Source organism: Rattus norvegicus, chromosome 13 (assembly GCF_036323735.1).
Source record: "Rattus norvegicus strain BN/NHsdMcwi chromosome 13, GRCr8, whole genome shotgun sequence".
NCBI classification, from domain to species: Eukaryota; Metazoa; Chordata; class Mammalia; order Rodentia; family Muridae; genus Rattus; species Rattus norvegicus.
The window spans coordinates 42583974-42604244 of record NC_086031.1 but is presented as its reverse complement, the minus strand read 5'-3'; the positions used below and the strand labels follow the sequence as shown (position 1 = coordinate 42604244).

Genomic DNA, 20271 nt, shown 5'->3' with positions numbered 1-20271 from the left:
TAAAAAATTAAGGAAGACATACAAAAGGCAGAGGACATCTTAGCCAAAATAGCAATAATCACTTCCCAAAGTCTTTGCTCAGCTAGCCTCGATATCAGTCAAATTAACAATATTTATATATACTTTCACTAAATAAGGCATTTATGGAGAACTCAAAGACTATATGGGCTGTAAGAATGTAATCTGTGAGTGTTAGTGGCTGTGTGTGTGTATGCACAGGTAGGTCAGAGGTCAACCTCAAGTGTTGTTCCTCAGGAGCCATCGTTGTGTGTTTGGAGAACTGGTCTCTCATTGGTCTGTTGGTGGTCAGCAAGCCCCAGGGACCTCCCTGGCTTTGCCTGTCCTGCACTGATGTACAAGTGTGCACTGCCCCTCCTGGCTTTCTCTCATGTGGGTCCTCTATGACCAGTTCTTCACCCGCTGAGCCTTCCCCAGCCAGCTGCGGGAATTTGAAAGCGAGTGAGCTAGAACGCGTTCTAGCTGCCTGTAGAGAAACCAAGACAACAGAGCAAACAACAATCCGACCAAGACAACGAACAGAGGAAACAACAATCCAACCAAGACAACGAACAGAGGAAACAACAATCCAACCAAGACAACGAACAGAGGAAACAACAATCCAACCAAGACAACAGAGGAAACAACAATCCAACCAAGACAACGAACAGAGGAAACAACAATCCAACCAAGACAACAAACAGGAAACAACAATCCAACCAAGACAACGAACAGGAAACAACAATCCAACCAGCGAGAACATTTCTTGGGAGTGATTGGTGAGCTGCCTGCAACTGGGTGACATCTAATTGATAATGTGTCCATTCCTCAGTAAATATATAGTGGGTACTTCATCAATGAACGTGTATAAGAACAAACCATCCCAAACTTAGTGACTTAATCACAATCTCTTCCTCTTCCTTCTCCTCTTTCTTCTTCTGTGGAGCCAGGATCTCACAGTGGCCCAGGCTAGCCTCAAACTTGCTGTGTAGCCCAGGATAAAATGAACCTCTAATCCTCCCCTCCACCTCTCACAGTAAAGGAGTTATAGCCATTCACAACATGGCTGACTTTACGTGGTGCTAGGAGTAGAGATCCAGTCTTTGTGTATACTGGACAAGCACTCTATCAACTGAGCCCTGGTCCCAATCATCATTTCTTTAGTTGGCTGCGGGTTTTTTTTTTTTTTTTTTTGGTTGGTTGATTGGTTGGTTTTCTTGTTTGCTTGTTTTTTGTCTCACTGTGTAGCTTCAAGCTGGCCTGGGACTCCCTTTGTAGAGCAAGCCAGCTCTGAACTCACAGAGATCCACCTGCCTCGGTTTCCCAAGTGCCAAGTCAAAGGTATGTGCCACCACATCCAGCTAGTTGGCAATTCTTTAGATGCTCTTTGGGGATAGACTCGGTTAGACGATTCCTCTGCTCTCATTCATGTACCTGTGGCCTGCCACTCACCACATCGAGAGAGTATCCCTGGGGAAGGCGGGTCTGGCTGTTGGCTGCAAAGGTGACCCGTTTCTCACGCTCTGCAGTCTACCCTAACTGCACGCACACATGGTGCGGAAGAACAAAAGTCAAGGTGCAGAGCTGACATTTCGACCCATCTGCGGATTTCTGGGGCCAACACAGGTCACAGGCTAGGAATAGCAGAGCTAATTTGCAAAGGGTGGGCCCAGAAGGAAGAGCCCAATCCAGCTACCCAGGGGTGAGAAGAGAGCTGTGAGAGAGGCAGACATAAAGCCCATCCATCTTCCTGGAAGCTATGAGCTATTGTCTGTAGCCAAGACCTACTGGCTAAGCCCCCACTAACAGAAGCACACCTGTCTATAACTTTAAGACAATGGGTGTAGAATGACTGTTTACCTGCGGGATGCTAATGTTGACTCTATTAATTGGCAGTTGGCACCTGAGACAGGGGATTCTTCGTGCTCAACGTGGGACCTATTAACACGCCTTATTGCGAATACAACTAATTGCTAAAATTGGATTGCAACCAAGCCACCCTCAGCCACTTCTCTCTACCATGCCAACCCTATTGAGCAAAGGATGGTTGCAGTTCTGGCGAAATCCTATTTTAAGACAGAGTCATTTGTTCTTTGCCTCAGACTCCCAGTTGCATCTGGTGCCCCTGGACCAGAATCATTTGTCCAGAAGGTGACCTTCACCGTCATGGCTTTCGCTTGAAAATCAACCTCCAACAAACACGTGGCAAACTGAGAGCCAGGAGGCCTAGCCAAGGTCTTTTGGCCATCCACCTCCCAGATGTCAGAGCTCAGAGACAGAAGGTGATTGTCTCCAAACAGCCTCATCCTGTGGCTCGGCAGGGGAGCAGCCATGTGGCAGACATGATGGGACCTGCTTTGCCAAGACAGAACTCTCCACAGGGCCAAAACTGAGAAACTTTCCAGATTCTGGAGGAAAGGCTGGGCCAAACTGTGTGAGCTTTGTCTCGATTTCCCCTCCTGGAGAACGTGCTTTCTCCTCGGGCTCAAATACACACAGTGGTACTTCTGCTTTTGCTCCGTTGGCTCTGTCAGTTCCACAGACTCTTATGATCTGCCATAGGGTGACTCTGTCAGTAGAGTAGCTGCTTCGTAATCACGAGGACCTGAGCTCAGACCTACAGCACCCTTGTGGAAGCAGGGAGTGGACTTGCCTATCTGTAACCCTGGCACTGGGAAGGGCAGAGGGAGGCAGACCTGGCCTGTCGCCCAAGCCAATTGGTGAGCTGTGGGTTCGGCGAGGCATCCTGTCTCAAAAGATAAGGTGGAAGGCCAGCCAAAGAGTTCACTGGGTAGGGGGCGCCAAAATTGAATCCCCAGGACCCATATGGTGGGAAGTGAGACCCTGACATTCACATTTACCGTAGCTCTCTTCTTCTGTGGTAATTTTGTGTATACACACACACACACACACACACACACACACAGAGAGAGAGAGAGAGAGAGAGAGAGAGAGAGAGAGAGATTAGAAACAGCCACAAAACAAGTATCAATGCCACCAGTCCCATAGCCTCCCTCCACCCCTACTTAACACCAGATGGTACCCAAATTTGCTTCTTTCAAAGCAACAGGGAGGTTTCCTCTGGGTGGTCAAACAAACATGATGGTTCCAGAGCTGAAACAGAACGGGAGCAGGAGGAGACCCTGGCCTGTCAAAGCTGAGACATCCCGCAGAGTCCCATTTTATCTCCAATCAGCTTCTTAACTTCTTTCCAGCAAGGACCTCTCATCACACATCCCTAAAAGCGAGGGTAGGAGACTGTCACCCAGCTGGCCCGAGTCTTGTCTCTCTGTTAACCATTAAGCGAGCTTCCCCGCAGGCTTCCTCGTGCTCTCTGTAGGTTATGCCCATTTACCCCTAAGTGTGCCTCAAGTGCACAAAGTTTCCTTTTGCTGTCTCAACACCACTTCCACAAGTTGCAGCCTGGCTTAGCAGAGAGCCTGGGTTGTGTTTTCCTTTTACAGAGGTGACACTGGGATGTGAGATTAAATGGCTGGCCCGATACTACGGGCCAGTGAATGTGTTAACTGGATCAACTGGGATTCTCACTTTGAATTCTCAGTCTTATAGATACAGTAAATTAAAAACAACAACAACAACAACAACAACAACATGGACCCCAAGGAAGCTAAAGGACTATTTTATTGAAGTTTGAGGGAAAAAATAATAGGAAGGGTAAGATGAAAATCCTTGCTGTTACCGAGGAAGGAAATAGGAGAAAACCATAGCTCTTAAGATAGGCATAAGGTCAGAGAAACGGAGAGCCCAATGTGTCAGGGAAACCATGCTGAGGAAAGCCAAGCTACAGATCTGAGTTCAGAGGTCACCCAATTCCAGGCGCCTATTTCCAGGGCAAATGACTGCACCAGGGATACAAGCTAGAAATGGAGACAGTATGCTCATAGATCAGTGCCTTGTTCTGCCATCGGCATAGAGGCTTCCTCTGGGTGAAGAGGGGGGAGGAGAGAGAGAGAGAGAGAGAGAGAGAGAGAGAGAGAGAGAGGGAGAGAGAGAGAGAGAGAGGGAGAGAGAGAGAGAGAGAGAGCGAGCACTTGGAATCCACAGCCTCAGAACCCAGGGGACACTGTGGAAGAGGAGGCAGAAAGAGTATAAGAGCCAGAGGGGACAGAACACACCGGGAGAGCACGTTCTTTTGAGTCAAGTGAGCAAAGCTCACACGACCTCACAGAGACTGAAGCAGCAAGCATAAGGTCCACGTAGGTCTGCACCGGGTCCTCTGTGTATATGTGACAGCTTCCAGTTTAGTGTTTCCATAGGGCCCCTGTGTGCGTGCACAAGTGGGGATCCCCGATTCTTGTGTCTTTCTTTTCTCGGGCCCCTGTTGGTTTGCCTTGTCCAACTGCAAGGGGGTGGCTTTGGTTTTGTGTCGTTACGTTCTGTTGCTATCTCTTAGAAGCCTGTTTTTCTCTGATGGGAAGCAGAAAGGGAACGGATCCAGATAGGAGGAGAGGTACGGAGGAACTGGGAGGAGTAGAAGGAGGGGGAACTGTAATTAGGACACATTATATGATATATCCTATTACATATAACATATTATATATTATAATATATAATATATTGTATTCCTTTTTAATAAAGGGGAGGTAAGAAATACAGAGACGGCTTATTAAGAAAGGGAAAACATTCCCAAGAGTGACAATTGGCTGAGTAAAGAACTCAGAGAGAACTGGACCACACAGTGACCTTCACAAGGGCACACACATCTCCCAAGGGTCTGTATCACACGCCCAGTACCATAGGCAAAGCCCAGGTGAGGGTGTTCAGTCAAACTCTCCCCCACATTAATCTTGAAGCTACATCCGTTCCTACCCTCCTGCCACACAGGTACCAGCAAGGCATAGTTCTGAAGGCACGGTGTCCCAACCACGCCCCTCTCCACCCAATACCTACTCCTACTTCTTCCTAGCATCCCATGGTGCTCTGAGTTCGTCTCCATGATATAGATTTTAGTCTCCAAAGCCAGACTTCGCCTCACTTAGGTTACTCCTTAGTCTATGGCACAGTGTCAAACTCATACGAGGTATGCAGTATTTGTGGACGGAAACTGTACTAAACCCAAGACATGGCTTTGAGCTCATAGCATCAGAATCCTTCCTTGCTCCCAAGAGTAAATGGCTGAGAGCCAAATGGTGTTGTGGAAAGCCAATGAAGATTGCCTAGTGTCCTGTAGCTATTTCCTGGCAATTGAAACATTCCCTCTGAGGGAGTAGGGAGGCTCCTAACACTCACACTCTGGGAGCTCAGAAAGTTACAGGACCCACCAGTCGGTAGGAGCTCTGGGGTTGTGGTTTCAGTGACTTGTTGCCCGTGCTGGGGTGAGCCAGCTGCCTTTCTGTCACTCACACTCCTGGCCATAACCTCAAGAAACTCATTGGTTCACAGCAGCCTAAACTTGGCCGAAATAATTCCTTTGGACTGTTGTTTGGTGCCCTATCTAGGGCCAACAGACATTTATTTGCATTTATTTCCCCAAGAAGAATCGCAGGACTGGAATATAGCGTCAAATATAAAATAAAAATAGAGCAGGCAGATGACCAGAGATAATTACAAACTACATTTTAGTGTATCCCCTCTGGTATCTCTTTTCTGTAAATATGTACTTTACACACTGAGATCCTGAGTAAGCCTGAATTATTTAAGAATCCATCTTTTTAAATTGCATTTCTAATAGTTCTTGTAATTTCTATCCCAATGGTCAAATATATTCCAATATCCAAACCTAGATAAGTGTCCTGTTTTATTTGCCCTTTAAAAATTGACTATGTGCTTTGTAACTTTTTGATTACCAGTAAATCTACCAGGGGTAACATGGCTGTGAATAAATCTCTCTTCAAATTTTGAGCTATTTTTTTCCCTAGAATAAAATAATCTACAGTTTACAGTCGGGTTTCCGTGGGTTTAAAATTACAATTTAACAGTAACTAAGTAATTTTACTCCTGAAAGAGCAGTAACCTGAGGTTCTTCAAAATAGCATAAGGGCTGGTGGGATGGCCCAGTGGGTAAGCCACACGCCACCCCAGCCTGGCAATGACCCCTGGGACTCATGTGGTGAAAGAGGAAACAGGCCTTGACAAATTGTCCTCTAAGCTCCACGTGTGCCATGCACGTGTGCACACCTACGCACACACACCAAATAAACAAATGTGAAAGTTACTATAAATAAGTACAAACAGCATTGAAGGGAACTATAGCTCACTGTCTACCAAAACGGGATCACCTTAAAGATAGGAAAACCAAGACCTGAATCGGTTTGTCCAAAGCCATACTGATAGATTAGATCAACACCTTTCTTCTTGTTGTTTTTGTGTTTATTTTGGGTATGAGTATGGGGGTGCATATTTGTCATGGATCATCTGTAGAAGTCCCAGGACAACTTTCAAGAGTTGGTTTTCACAGCCAGGTAGAGGGGTGCACACCTTTAATCCCAGAACCACACAGGTGGAAGCAATCAGATCTCTGTGAGTTCGAAGTTAGCCTGGTCTACAGAGTGAGTTCCAGGACTGCCAGGGCTAAGTCGTGAGAACCTGTCTCAAAAGTAACAAAAAACAAAAACAAAAACAAAAAAACAAAAACAAAAAACAAACAAACAAAAAAACATAAAAAGTTGGTTTATTTTTTTCTTTCTACCATGTGGGTCCTGGAGCTACAACTCTAGTCATCCCCAAGGCCCTGGATTGACGTTTTTGAGAAGAAATTTAAAAACTAATTTAAGGAAAACTGCCATTCTTAAGACACGAAGTACGGAGATACCAGTTTAAAATGTGGGCTGTGCATTCTGGCTGGCACAAGAGGCTCGTTCAGTGAACTTTCATGAAGCTACCCATCGCTCTTTTCCCAGTAACTGTACGAGACTGGCTCTCAGGAGCGTCACCTAGAGTTCCATATCTAACTGCTAGCCAAACTGATTCAGAAAACACTTTCCGTCAGGAAGTTTTAACTGAGTACGCTCTGGAGGTGGCTAATCCAGCAAAGTGCTTCCACACAGGCGTGCGGGAGGCGTGAGGTTAATCCCTAGGACCCAGACGGAAAGGTCAGGGGTGTCCTTGTGGGCCTGTGATCCCAGGCTGAGAAGACCGGAGGCAGGGGAATCCCTTGGGCTCAGTGGCCAGCCAGCCTTGGCTGAATCAGGGAGTTTCTGGTAAAAGTTGTAAGAGGCTTTGACTCAAATAAACAAGATGGAGGGGTCAGCAAGATGGCCGGGTGGATAGAAGGACTTAGGGAAAAGCTTAATGACTTGAGTTTAATCCCTAGAAGCCAGGTGTGGAAGGGAAGGACCAACTCCCTCAAGTTGTCCTCTGACCTCTACACACATACACACGCACACACGCATGCACGCTCGCACACACGCACGCACGCACACGCACGCACGCACGCACGCGCACCCCTATTTAATTACAAATACTTTGTTAAATACTAAGGACAGAGTAGAGAGCCAAAGAGACAGAGGCCTTGCTTCCCAGATCTGAAGAGAATGCAAACCATACACAAATGAGGAGAGATAAGATAGAACAAATTAAACAGAGCACAGGATGAGGGCGGAGGCTACTCTTTTGCAGCAACCATGCCTGAGACACAAATGATGACAAAGAACAGGAGGGAAGCAATCCATCCAAAAGCTGTGAGCCAGAAATGAATGGCCTGTCCATGGGACAGAGGATTTTTTTAATTAATTAGTTAGGGCCCGAAGAGATGGCTCAGCAGTTAGAAGTGCTCGCTGCTCTTCCGCGGATCCATGTTCAGGTCCCCATACCCACAACAGGGTGGCTTACATCTTTAACTTCATCTCCAAGGAACCCAACGCCCTCTTCTGGCCACGATGGGCAATTGCATGCAAATGTATGATGCGCACACACACACAAATAAATAAACCCTTTTAAAAGTTAATTATTAGATTTTGCAGGACATAGTGGTACATACCTTTAGTCCCAGCACTTTGGAGGCAGAAGTAGGTAGATTTCTGTGAGTTTTAAGTTAGCCTGTTCTACATAGTGAGTTCAAAACAACAAACCAACAACAAAACAACTCAACTTTTATACTTTACAGCTAATCAATTGAAATGATTCGTTAACAATTCATTAACAGGAAATTGATTATTTAAAATAAAATTACTTCGGAGAGAGGGAAGAGCTAATGATAAGTCACGCAAAGCCTTGAAGTCTACAGCAGGCAGTTAAGATTTAGTTAAAGGTGAAACCATCAGAGGGCTTCAAACCCAAGAGAGGCACGGCTGTCCATCTTCACTCTGGTTGTTGGATCATCTGTGCAGAGAAAGCAGGGAGCTGAGGAAGGCAGTCTGAGTACTAAGTGCAGGATCCAGAATCCTTGTGAAGAGGAGAAAGTTGTACAGGAAGCTGTCGCGTTCTCAAGACGCTTGGACAAGATAGTGTCTGAAGAAGGTTAGTGTGGCTGCAGCATCCAGAAAGGCCAGAAGGACTCAGAGGAAAAGGTCATCAGGCTTCAGGAAAAGGTGGATCATTGGTGACTATGGAAGGAGAGAATTCAGTGGTAGCTGATGAAAAAAAATCCCAAGTGAGATGGAAAGAAACATAAAAGAGGGAGACAAAAGCAGAGACGGCTCTTAGAGGGAGATTTGCTATAAAGAACAGCAAGGATACAGTATATCAGCTGCCAGAGAGCTTGGGTCCTGGAAAGTGTGTGTGTGTGTGTGTGTGTGTGTGTGTGTGTGTGTGTGTGTGTGACAGAGACAAAGACAGAGATACAGGGAGACAGAGACAGAGAGACAGAGAGACAGAGACAGAGAGACAGAGACAGAGACATAGGGAGACAGAGACAGAGAGACAGAGAGATTTGAGTTTGTTTCTTCATGCACAGTCTACAGTGTTTTTGGAGAGAATCTCGCTGACCTGGAACTCTTGACAGCTCAGCAAGCTCCAGGGTTTCTCATCCCTGCCCTCAGCAATGGAATTATAAGCACAAACTGTGTCAGCTTTTTACACGGATTCTAGGGATGGAACTCAAGTCCCCATACGTCCAAGGCAAGCACTTCACCTACTGAGGTATGTCTGTGCCTCATGGGGAAGCGTTTTGAAAGCACCATCTAGTAGGATACTCTTTCAGGATGGAGATGATCTGTGTCTGCTATTAGATCGTTGGTAACACACACTTGAGTACGGACACGAACCACACCACGGGCCCACTCAGACGGCTTCTGGGCAACTCTGGCTCCTAGGTTCCTGACTCTGACCAAGCCTGACTACCTAAATCCCATTGCCAGGAAGGATCCACAAGGTAGAGGAAGTGAACCAACTCTTGGAGGTCGTCCTCTGACATGATGTGATTTTAATAAATGTGATTGTTAAAAATCCTGCATGAACAATTCCGTGAATAGTTCTGGGTAGGTCACTTTAATCTCTGTGTGGCTCCGTCTTTACCTAGAACTGAAGTCTGCAGTGAGAATACTTCATGCCCATCTTATACAAAGTCTTGCCCTTGGACCCACGTGGTTGCCGCCTAGGACCTTCTTGTTGCTCCTGTGTTTGGGTTGGGGTTTTGTTTTTGCCTGTGTATATATCTGCACATTTGCATGTGTGCTTTATCTACTGGACTATATTCCAAGCCTGACCTTGGACCTCTAGTTCTTCTCCCAGCACTTCCTACGTGCTAGGATTATAGATGTGCACCACCATTCCAGACCCTGCAGTGCTGGGAACCAAAGCCAGGGCTGTGTGCTAGGCAAGCACCCGGCCAACTGAGCTATCTCTCCAGTTCCTCAGTTCCTACCTCCTAAGGGAAAGGTGACACAATCCTCCGGATCTGTAGGAAGCACAGTAAGATAAGGGCTTAGAGCACAGACTGCAGATGTGGTAAGCCCCGAGGGATTCGATTCCCAGGCTTTCTGTGTATTTGCTGGAAGATCTTAAGTGACGTATGCCAACCTCTCAGAAACCCAGTTCCTACGCGTGTTAGCTGGGGATAATAAGACTGTAGGGTGTGGTGGGGATCGAAAGAGGGCACACTGCCAGCCTGGCATAGGACAGTCAAGTCATAAGTGTCATCTATTATCATTAACAGCAGACACGAGAGAAACCAGCCTTGGAGGCAGTAGTATGCCTCTATTAGGGTTTAGACCTAAGGGAGTCTCTGTCTCTAAGACTGGTTTATCATTTGAGAAGTTGTTATGCCTGGTTTCTATGACCCCAGGATAACTCAAGTTTCTGGAAGTGGAGATCCAGAATAAAGAGTAACTTGGCTATGCGGGGGTGTGTGTGTGTGTGTGTGTGTGTGTGTGTGTGTGTGTGTGTGTGTATCTGTGTGTCTGTGTGTCTGTGTGTCTGTGTCTCCATTCTAGCAGGGGGTAAAAGCACAAGAGGGTCTGGAGGGCACCTCCAATAAACATTCCCCACTACAGGGTGACTTGTTCTCTCCTACAGACTAGCATTTGCCAGAGCTGCCCACTTAACTCCCAGGGTCTGACTGATAAATCCAAGCTGCAGCTGCCAGACCGGCAGTGGTCTGCTCAGAACTTCAAATGAATGTTCCCAAACCCGCCCACTTTCTCCACATAGTGCTTCCAGATAAGTCTCCCTTGCTCCGGATAAAGGCTTTGAAGCACAGCTTGTCTGTTAACAAGTGGCTTTTGACTGTGCCGGAGTTTGATCTTTATTTTGCTCTTCTTCATCAGACTCCTTTAAATGGGTTCTTTCACACTCCCCAGACCAGCCTAAAGGAAACCCCGCGAAACAATGGCCCAATTCTCCCTGGATGCAAGGAGTGAGCCGTCAAAGGGGAGCACGGGGCCCTCCTACAGGGCCGCAGAGGGAAAAGCAGTGGGTGATGTTCGCAGCACAATGAAAAGTGAATTCAGCCAGTTTCACACACAGGCACCCTGTGAGGAGAGCTGAGGTGCTGCCAAGGCTCTTTACTCAACCTCAGAGGAAACTCAATGCCCCAGACAACTGCTTCTCCATGAGAGCAAACAAGGTGGTCAGGTATCCAAAACTCCAGCCCTACCTTTGGTTTGATCCCAGCATAAGACCAGATGTGGTAGTGCCCCTCGGAAGTTTCCACATTCAGGAAGTAGAGGCAAGGCAACTAGAGATCCAACGTCATCCTGTCCCACAAAGGAGTTCAAGGCCAGTCTTGGCCTGCATGAGATTCTGTCTCACAAACAGAAGAAGAACATGAGCTAGTTGCCTCAATGTAGTGGCTTGGTTTTAAACGGCCTAAACCATCGATGGGGGAGCACACGATAAAGCAAACTTGGTAAAGTATTAGTTGAAGACGTTAGTTTGTGTGTGACTGCTCAGGGTACACGGCTTGTAACCTTCTTATATACTTAAAAATGCATTCAACAAAATGTTGAGGGGAAAGTGTTGCCCACAACAATAAACAAGCAAACAAAAACCCAGAGCCCACCTTTTGCAGAAGAACAGGGAGCCAGCTGCTCTGGTCTGGGGGAGGAGTGTCTGTTAGAGATTTGGGCTTTCTGTTCTTCGTTTGTTTGTTTGCTTGTTTGTTTGAAGAACATTCCTTTGTATAATAGGGGTGTGCGTGTCTGTGTGTGTGTCTCTGTGTCTGTGTGTGTGTGTCAGTGTGTGTGTGTGTCTGTGTCTCTGTGTCTCTGTGTGTGTGTACCTGTGCGTGTGTGTCTGTGTGTGTGTCTGTGTGTGTGTGTCTGTGTGTGTGTGTCTGTCTGTGTGTGTCTGTCTGTGTGTCTGTGTGTGTATGTCTCTGTGTGTGTATCTGTGTGTCTGTGTGTGTGTCTGTGTGTCTGTGTGTGTATGTCTCTGTGTGTGTGTCTGTGTGTCTGTGTGTGTATGTCTCTGTGTGTGTATGTCTCTGTGTGTGTGTCTGTGTGTCTGTGTGTCTGTGTGTGTATGTTTCTGTGTGTGTGTCTGTGTGTCTGTGTGTGTATGTCTCTGTGTGTGTGTCTGTGTGTCTGTATGTCTGTGTGTGTGTTTACACCAATGGACAACTTGTGGAAGTCAATTCTCTCCTTCTACCTTGTGGGTTCCCTGAATCAAAGTCAGATTTGTCAGGCTTCATACCTTTCAGCAGCTATGCTATCTCTCAGGCCCTTTGCTGTCCTTTCCATCTTCCTTCCTTCCTTCCTTCCTTTCTCTTTTAATCCCAGCCTGGTCTTAAAGAGCACAGTCCGTAGATGAGGATAACCTTGAACTCCTGAGCCTCCTGGCATGCCCTGCCACACCAACCAGCTAGTTCTCTTGCTACTCACTACCCGTTCTCAACAAAAGATGGTTATAAATACCAAAGTATGACCGCCCAGCTCTCTGACCACCTCCTGTCTAGTGAGGAGTCCAATTGTTTCCCCACCACACTCCTTTTGGTGCAGTCTACCAGGACGAAACACGGCCGAAGAGTCCTGGCAGAACCAGGCTGATTCCAAAGAGACCTCTGCAGAACCAAGCCAGTACACATGACGAAACTTTGAACCCCTGAAAGGATGAGAAACATAAACTTTGTCTCCTATAAAGCTAGCCTGTCTCTAGCGTCTCATCATAATAACGGAAACCATGATAGATTACATCTTCCCTACTTCCTGGATCAATACCTGGCCCCAGTGTCTGAGACCAGTGAGGTGGCTTGTTGGGTTAAAGAACTTGCCACAAAGCCTGGTAGCCTACCTGGTAGAAGGAGAGAGCCAAGCCCTGTAAATTGTTCTCTGGCCTCCATGTGAGCACTATGGAAAATGGATGTCTATGTGCACACATGCAGATATGCTTATATACATACATAGTGTAATTTTTAAAAATCATGCATCAAACCCTAGCTGAAATATACTTGCATTGGTTATAAGGAAGTGGTAGAGTGAAGCTCTAAAAATTAACTCAAGATTTGTACAGATTAAGATAAAAGAGGATTTAGTGACTAATTTAGACATGGGGGGGGCAGTGACAGCAGAGAGTCAGGTCTCAAACTGAGAATGCAGTGGCTAGAAATTGATAGTGGCACGGGAGATAGAGAAGTCACACAAGAAGTAAACTCCAGGAGTCCAGTTCTGAACGTCTTAACAACACGGAGTCTGTGGCAGGCTTTGCACTTAGCTCTAGTGTACAAGGATTAAGCTATGGCTGAAAGGCGTTCTGTTTAAGGGATGGAGAAGTAGGTCTAGGAGACAGGTACATGGCTCAGTCAGTGAAGCACTCTCATAGCAAGCTTAAGGAAGCTATGGGGTGCGGGGGAAGCTGGGTGTGTTGGTCATGGCTTAAAATTATAGTTTGAGGAAGCAGAGACAGGCAGCTCTCTAGGGCTCATGGGCAAGCACACCCAGTTTACTTAAGTTCCAGGCCAGTGAGAGATGTTGTGCTAAAAACCACAGTAGAGCACTGTCTGTCTGTCTGTCTATCTGTCTATCTGTTTCTCTCTCTCTCACACACACACACACACAGACACACACACACACACACACAGAGACAGACAGACAGACAGACAGACAGACGGAGGGAGACAGAGACAGAGATAGAGACAGAGAATGAAGTCTGTAGCTTGAATTCTGGAATGCTAGACATCCAAGATTAGGCAGTACCATTGGTTCAACCTCTGGTGAAAAATCTTCTTAGACTGGATCCTGTCATAGTGGGTGACATCATGGCAAGAAAGAGAGAATGCATGAGAATACAGGACAAAACAGGAAGCCATGAAGCCAATGAGGGGTCAGGTTTGCTCTATCCTAAAAGCCTGCCCTCAGGGCGGCAAACCCCGCTCATCTAAGCATCTCTTAGCAAACTTTTAACTCTAACTACACTGAGAACCAAGTTCCAGGATGTAAACCTTGGTTGGACTAAGCATGTCCAAATCACAGCAAACACCTCTGTTTCTATTGCTCTTTCTTTCCCTTTAGTGCAAAGTATATAAAATACCATCACAACATTCTTGTCTAGAGCTCAGTAGGTGAGCATAGGAGAGGGTTTCTACAACTTCCTCATCTTGAAAATCTAAAGTGCCACACTCATAAAACAATGACTCACCTCTTTCCTCTCTTCTCCCCGGCCCCTGGAAACCACCTTCCTACTTTCTGTTTCTGTAAATTTGACTACTTCACGTAGCTCACATAAGTGGACTCACACACTCATATGGTTAAAAACGGCGCGCGCGTGAGTGCACGCACACACACACACACACACACACGCACACACACACACACACACACACACACACACGAGGGAGCTGGGGTTGCAGGGAGACAGAGACACAGAGAGACACTCGGGCTCTCAACATGATTTTCACAGTGTGAGGGAGGTAGAGGGCTGCAGTTCTAACAGTCCATCGAGCCACTACAATTGCACGCTCTACACGGCAACAGTGGGCTTGATCCACAGCCAGCTCCCAGCTAAGTCCCTCAGCTACCACTGCTCTAGCAAATGACCGCTTCTCAACACCGGACACTACAAATCCTGCAGCTTCCACAGAGCAGGTGTAACTCAACACCCAGAAGTTCCAGACTGTGGTCCCGGTCAAGTGCAAGGGGTGTCTTCCTCCAAACACCAGCAAGCACCACTTTCTATAAAGGGGTAGTTAGAAACAGAAACCTTAAAAGAAAAACGGTGTGTGTGCATGTATGTGTTCATGGGTGTCAGTGCAAGAATGCATGTGCTGTGCTGCATGGATAGAAGCCGGAGGACATCCTTGTGTGTAAGCCCTTCTATCTTGCTTGAGGGAGGATGCCCCTGTTTCTGTATATCACCCTGCATGCCAGGCTAGCTGGTTTGTGAGCCTCTGGTAATTCTCCCCCTTACCGTAGGAACACTGAGAGGATCAGCGCATCCTGCCACATCCGTGTGTATGTGATGTGAGTTCTGGGGGGTTCAAACTCAGGTCTTCACACTTGTACAGCAAGTGCTTTACCACGGAACCAACTCCCTGGTGCCCCTCCCCCCAACACAAAACTCTTAAACCCACATGCTCTTCCAACAGAAAACAGGAGACTCCTATCGTTAAGTCCTTTCTCTTTAAAAAAAAAAATTTTTTTTCCACTCTATGTGTATGTATGTGCTATGTGTCCCTGCTTTGTGCACCACACACATATAGGTGCCTGCAGAGGCCAAAAGAGCGTGTGGGATCCTCTGGAGCTGGGGTTATGGGCAGCTCTGAGTTGCCTGTGGTTTGTTACTGGTTTTTGGATTTTTTTTTTTTTCTGAGACACTAACCCCAGTCCTCTTCCGGAGAAGTAAGCTCTTAATTGCCGAGCCACCTCTCCAGCGGAGGTTATCTCTTTTAGTTTGGGAGTTTGAGGAAGGCCAGGGTCTCATGTAACCCAGGCTGACCTCAAACTCACTAAATAACTGAAGATGACCTTGAACTTTTGCTCTTCCTGCCTTTACCTCCAGAGTAAGGAATCACAAGTCTGTACCCCATTCCTGGTTTATGTGATACAGGAGATCAAACTCAGGGCCTCGTGTATGCTAGGCTAACTCTACCAGCTCATGCATATGCCTAGCCCTCAAGTCCTCTTTTAGGTGAGAGGGATCCAACTTTTTCCAGACTTGCCCAAAGAAAAGGCACTTTTGACAGAAGAGTCCTTTTCCTGACTGCTTGCTTTGCAAAGAACAAAAGATGAAAAGAGATCTTTTGTGAAACGTTGTATCCAGGCCTTGCTGCTGATATTTAACCCATACTTCCTGCATGCATAAAGCCAGAGACTCTGTTGTGAGCGCCTCCAACTTGAGTGCAAATGGAGCCTGAGCTCGCTGCAGGGCCCTAATCTTAGGAAGATCTGAGTAAGGAAAGAAAGGGAAAGGGGGCCAAGGTGCTTTCACGCTCATTAGCATTTTCAATTTCCTTTTCCAGCCCTCTTCCTGCTCCCTTCCTCTCCCCACAATGAGCTAATTCTTCCTGATCGATTGTGGCTTGTAGATAACCGGCTGGGCTTTCTCGTGCTCATATTCTCCTGTCCATCACACAAAGCGTTCCAAATGCTGCTTAGGCAGAAGACGGCTGAACCCGAACACCTTAAATATCCACGGAGCGTGTTTTCCTTTCAAGCTGCTTCTTCCTCCGGCTTTCATAAAGGGAGAAAGCTGGCTTCCCCAACCTTACTCTTTAGAGTCACAAAAGGGAACGTGAACCGTTTGGATGCTGGAGAGACGGTTCGGTTGTTAAAACGATTTGTCCCGCAAGCGTGAAAACCTAACTTTAAAAGTGTGTGTGTGTGTGTGTGTGTGTGTGTGTGTGTGTGTGTGTGTGTGTGTGTGTATTGTGGGGGAGGAGGGTCCGAGTATGCTTGTAACCCCAGAGCCAAGGAGGCTGAGCTAGGAGGATCCCTGGAGCTCAGGGAGCAGAAAGGGTATTCAAACACAGTAAACTCCAGGTCCAATGAGAAACTCTATCTCAAAAGCTAGGTGAAGGGAGCCAGAAAGATGAGGGAACAGTTAAATGTATTTGATGCTTTCCCAGAAGACCCGAGTTCGGTTCCCAGCACCCGCTCCAGGGGATGTGACGCCCTCTTCTGGCCTCTTCTGTCTTCTGTTGTTTTTCCATTTTACAAGAACATCTGAATCCTGTCTTCGGAGTGATCTTGCATTATTTTGCTGGCAGGGTCACAATAGCCACCTACACCCTCTCTGGCCTCTTCTGGTTCCTGCACTCACGTGTGTGCATTCCCATACACAGATATATATAACATATACACAAGTGAAAATAAAATAAATCTTAAAAAAAAAAAAGGCGGAGAACAAAGAGACAGCCCTCTGACCTCTATGTACAAACACACAAGAATGCATACAAACACACACACACATACACACACACACACACATACACACACACGCACATACACACACTAATTAAATGAAATAAATGATAAAATCTAAAGAATTCGAACCTTTGGGGACAAGTATGGGCCCATCCTAGTCACACTGACAGCTCCGAATGCTTTCACGGCACGTACCATGGGTGATCAAACTCTAAGCACATCTTTGTTTTTCCTAAATGCTGTGTTATCCGTCTAATGCAAGAGACAGCATCTGCTCTGGGTGTAATTTCCATTCTCACTTGGCACCATCAACTGCCTTTCATGACACCAGGGCTGGTGCTTTGTGGTTCCCCACCTCCTTCCAGCTGCAAGACCCAGATGTCAGGTTCCGGAATGCATTTTCTCTGGCAGGGGAATGGCTGGCTTCTCGCTGCAGTCCCCGATGTAGGTGGCTATTGTGGCCCAGCCAGCAAAATAATGTAAGATCACTCCGAAGACAGGATTCAGATGTTTTTGTAAAAAGGAAAAACGGAGTCCGAATGAGGGGGCGGGTGAGCAACACACGTTTCTTAGGCCTTTAATTATAAGCCAGACGTGTGTGTGGCATGCTGGGACTGAGCAGATTGTGGGGCCCTTCATTCAACATTCAACTGTTGCTGGACCTTTTTGTTGTTGTTGTTTTCTTTTTCTTTCTTTTTTTTTCATGGCAGTTTGAGTTTTGGGGGTACTTTGGGTTTTTTGTTTTGTTGGTTTTGGGTTTTTTTTTGTTTTTTGGGGGGGGGTTGTTTTTGTTTTTTTTTTTTATTAACTTGAGTATTTCTTATATACATTTCAAGTGTTATTCCCTTTCCCGGTTTCCGGGCAAACATCCCCCTCCCCCCTCCCCTTCCTTATGGGTGTTCCCCTCCCAACCCTCCCCCCATTGCCGCCCTCCCCCCCACAGTCTAGTTCACTGGGGGTTCAGTCTTAGCAGGACCCAGGGCTTCCCCTTCCACTGGTGCTTTTACTAGGATATTCATTGCTACCTATGAGGTCAGAGTCCAGGGTCAGTCCATGTATAGTCTTTAGGTAGTGGCTTAGTCCCTGGAAGCTCTGGTTGCTTGGCATTGTTGTTGTTGTTTTTTTTTTGTTGGTTTTTTTTTTGTTTTGTTTTGTTTTGTTTTATCTCTCTATTCTGCATCTAAAATCAGCACCTGGGGAGAATGAAGGGTCTGTTTGAATGAATCGCGCCTACAAGAAATGGCAGGGTCAGGCGTGATGTAGAGTATGCAGCTAAGAGAACAGAAAGGAGGGAAGGAGAGAAGGGGAGAGGTGGCTGCAAGGAATTGGTAAAGTGCAACAGAGACAGCTTTCAGGTCCCCCAGATGTTGGGGGGGGCCTCTACCACTGCCTTCCCTCCTTCCATCCCTCCTTCCTTCCTCCCTTCCTCCTTCCTGTCTGTCCTCCCTCCCTCCCATCCATCCTGCCTTTCTTCCTTTTCTCATTCATTCTTTCCTTAACTCTTTGTTCTTTAGTATGTGTCTGTGCGGTTGTGCATGTATATAGGTGTACATGTGTGTACACACCAGAGGTTGTCATGCCTGAGAGCCTTCTCCAGAACCTTCTGCCTTGTCTGTTTTAGACAGGGGCTCTCGCTGGAAACGGAAGCTCGCTCAGCGAGCAACCAGTCTCAGGGAGCTGCCTGGGTCAGTCTCCCCAGCACCGGGGATCGCAAGCGTGTGTCACCCTACCCAGCTTTTTACCAGGGCCCTGGGAATTGTATGGTGTCTTCATGCTTACTGTGCAAGCACTTTATACACTGAGCCATCTGTCTGTCCAGCCCCTGGCTTTCTTTTTAAGATTCCTTCGTGAATGCGGTTCAGTTGGTGGAGTGCTCGCCTGGGATGCACAGCGTCCTAAGTTCAAACACCAAAGGAACCAAGAATGGAACCCCGCACTGGGAGAGTAGGGTCGGGAGGATCAGAAGTGTTTCTTGCCTACAAAGAGAACTGGAGTCCAGCCTGCCACACACACACACACACACACACACACACACACACACACACACACACACGTCCCTTTCAAAAGAAAAAGAAAAAGAAAAGAAAAGAAACATGAATGGAAATCAAGCAACAACCTGTCTTGTCAACCTGTCCTGGCTTAAGCTAAGTCCTGGCTTCAAAGGAACCTTGAACAAAGTAGAAACTCAAAGAGCTGCCCTGGACTGCCACATACCAGTGGGAGCCGCATTGGACCAGGATGGGGGGGGAGAGAAGCTCAAACACATGGGCCTTGTACTATTTAATTATTGTTATTATTACTTTCCCTTGTCCAAAGCAGCTGGACTGTGCTAAGGCAGTTGTGCGCAGGGCAGAGTTTGGAAGTTTCTCACAACCAAGTCAATTGACTGAGCGCCCGTCCAGCTGCCTCCGATGTTCCCAGGCAGATCAAAGGAGTTCACTGAAACGTAGTGAGAGCATGTCTCCCGGGCCAAACTCAGACGACCCAGTGCTGTTAGGAGAATGAAGCATTACATTCTAAGGGGACTGGGCTCCCCTGGACTCGCCAGCCTGTGGTTCTCTGCCTGGCCCATGTTCATCTAGGATGGTGGTTCTCAACCTTCCCAAGGCTGACACCCTTAACACAGTTCCTCATGTTGTAGTGAACCCCAGTTATTCGTATTTTCATAACTGCATAACTTCATAACTGCAATTTTGCTACTGTTATGAATCATAGTATAAACATCTGTGTTTTCTGATGCTCTTAGGTGACCCCTGTGAAAAGGTCATTCGAATCCCAAGGAGGTCAGGACCCACAGGCTGAAAACTGCTGACCCAGGCTGTGTCTCTGTCTCCTTTGATGGACATCTTCATAACCAAATACCATGGATGATATCTCTGTCGCTATTGGAAAACACACGAGAGTGGGTAATTTTTACCAAGACAGCCTTATTTGAATCTGTTCCGGAAGCTGGGAAGGTGCTGCCATCTGCCTAGTTCCCAGTAAGGGTACTGTACAACTCTAACACATGAGAGGGACAAACAGAGCACCTATGACAGACAGGAGTAGGAAGCCAAACCCACTCTATAACAGTCTGGCTTCCTAGTGACTAATTCAGTCTCACAAAGGCAAGTGCAACATATGAACCATCAAATGTTGCACCAGGCACGTACCTGTCATCCCAGTGCTCAGGAGATAGAAGCAGGAGAACCAGAAGTCACCCTCAGCTATAGAGCAAGTTTGAGGACAGCCTGGGGTACATGAAACCCTGTGTAAATGAGCAAACAAACAAATGAAAATGAAGCACCAACTAATCGGACCTTGTTTATACCCTTTGTTTATACGCAGACGATCTTACTGGCCTGCTCTCAGGGACCTAGCAGCTTAAGTCCTGCGGCAGCTCACCAAGTGTGTGCCAGGTGTGTGCTACAGATAAAATGGCCCCCAGCCACCCCAGATACACTCCTCTGTGTGTGTCTCTGTCTCTCTCTGTCTCTCTATCTTTGTCTCTCTGTCTGTCTCTGTCTCTGTATCTCTTTCTGTCTCTGTCTGTCTCTCTTTCTCTCTCTGTCTCTCTCTGCTTCTGTCTCTCTGTCTGCCT

At 46.9% G+C, this 20271-nt stretch overlaps 1 long non-coding RNA gene across 3 annotated transcripts; it reads right to left on the bottom strand.

Annotated features, from left to right (window-relative positions):
- Positions 1 to 4076: 4076 nt before the first annotated feature.
- Positions 4077 to 19969, bottom strand: LOC120096242 (uncharacterized). 3 transcript variants are annotated; one of them, XR_005492431.2, is made up of 4 exons: positions 19844 to 19969; positions 10991 to 11136; positions 8129 to 8277; positions 4077 to 4479 (listed from the first exon to the last, which is right to left on the bottom strand). It is a non-coding gene; the product is annotated as an uncharacterized LOC120096242 (long non-coding RNA). The 3 variants fall into 3 exon arrangements; XR_005492432.2 differs by lacking the exon at positions 8129 to 8277; XR_010056992.1 differs by lacking the exons at positions 4077 to 4479; positions 8129 to 8277 and adding an exon at positions 6409 to 6543.
- Positions 19970 to 20271: the final 302 nt, after the last annotated feature.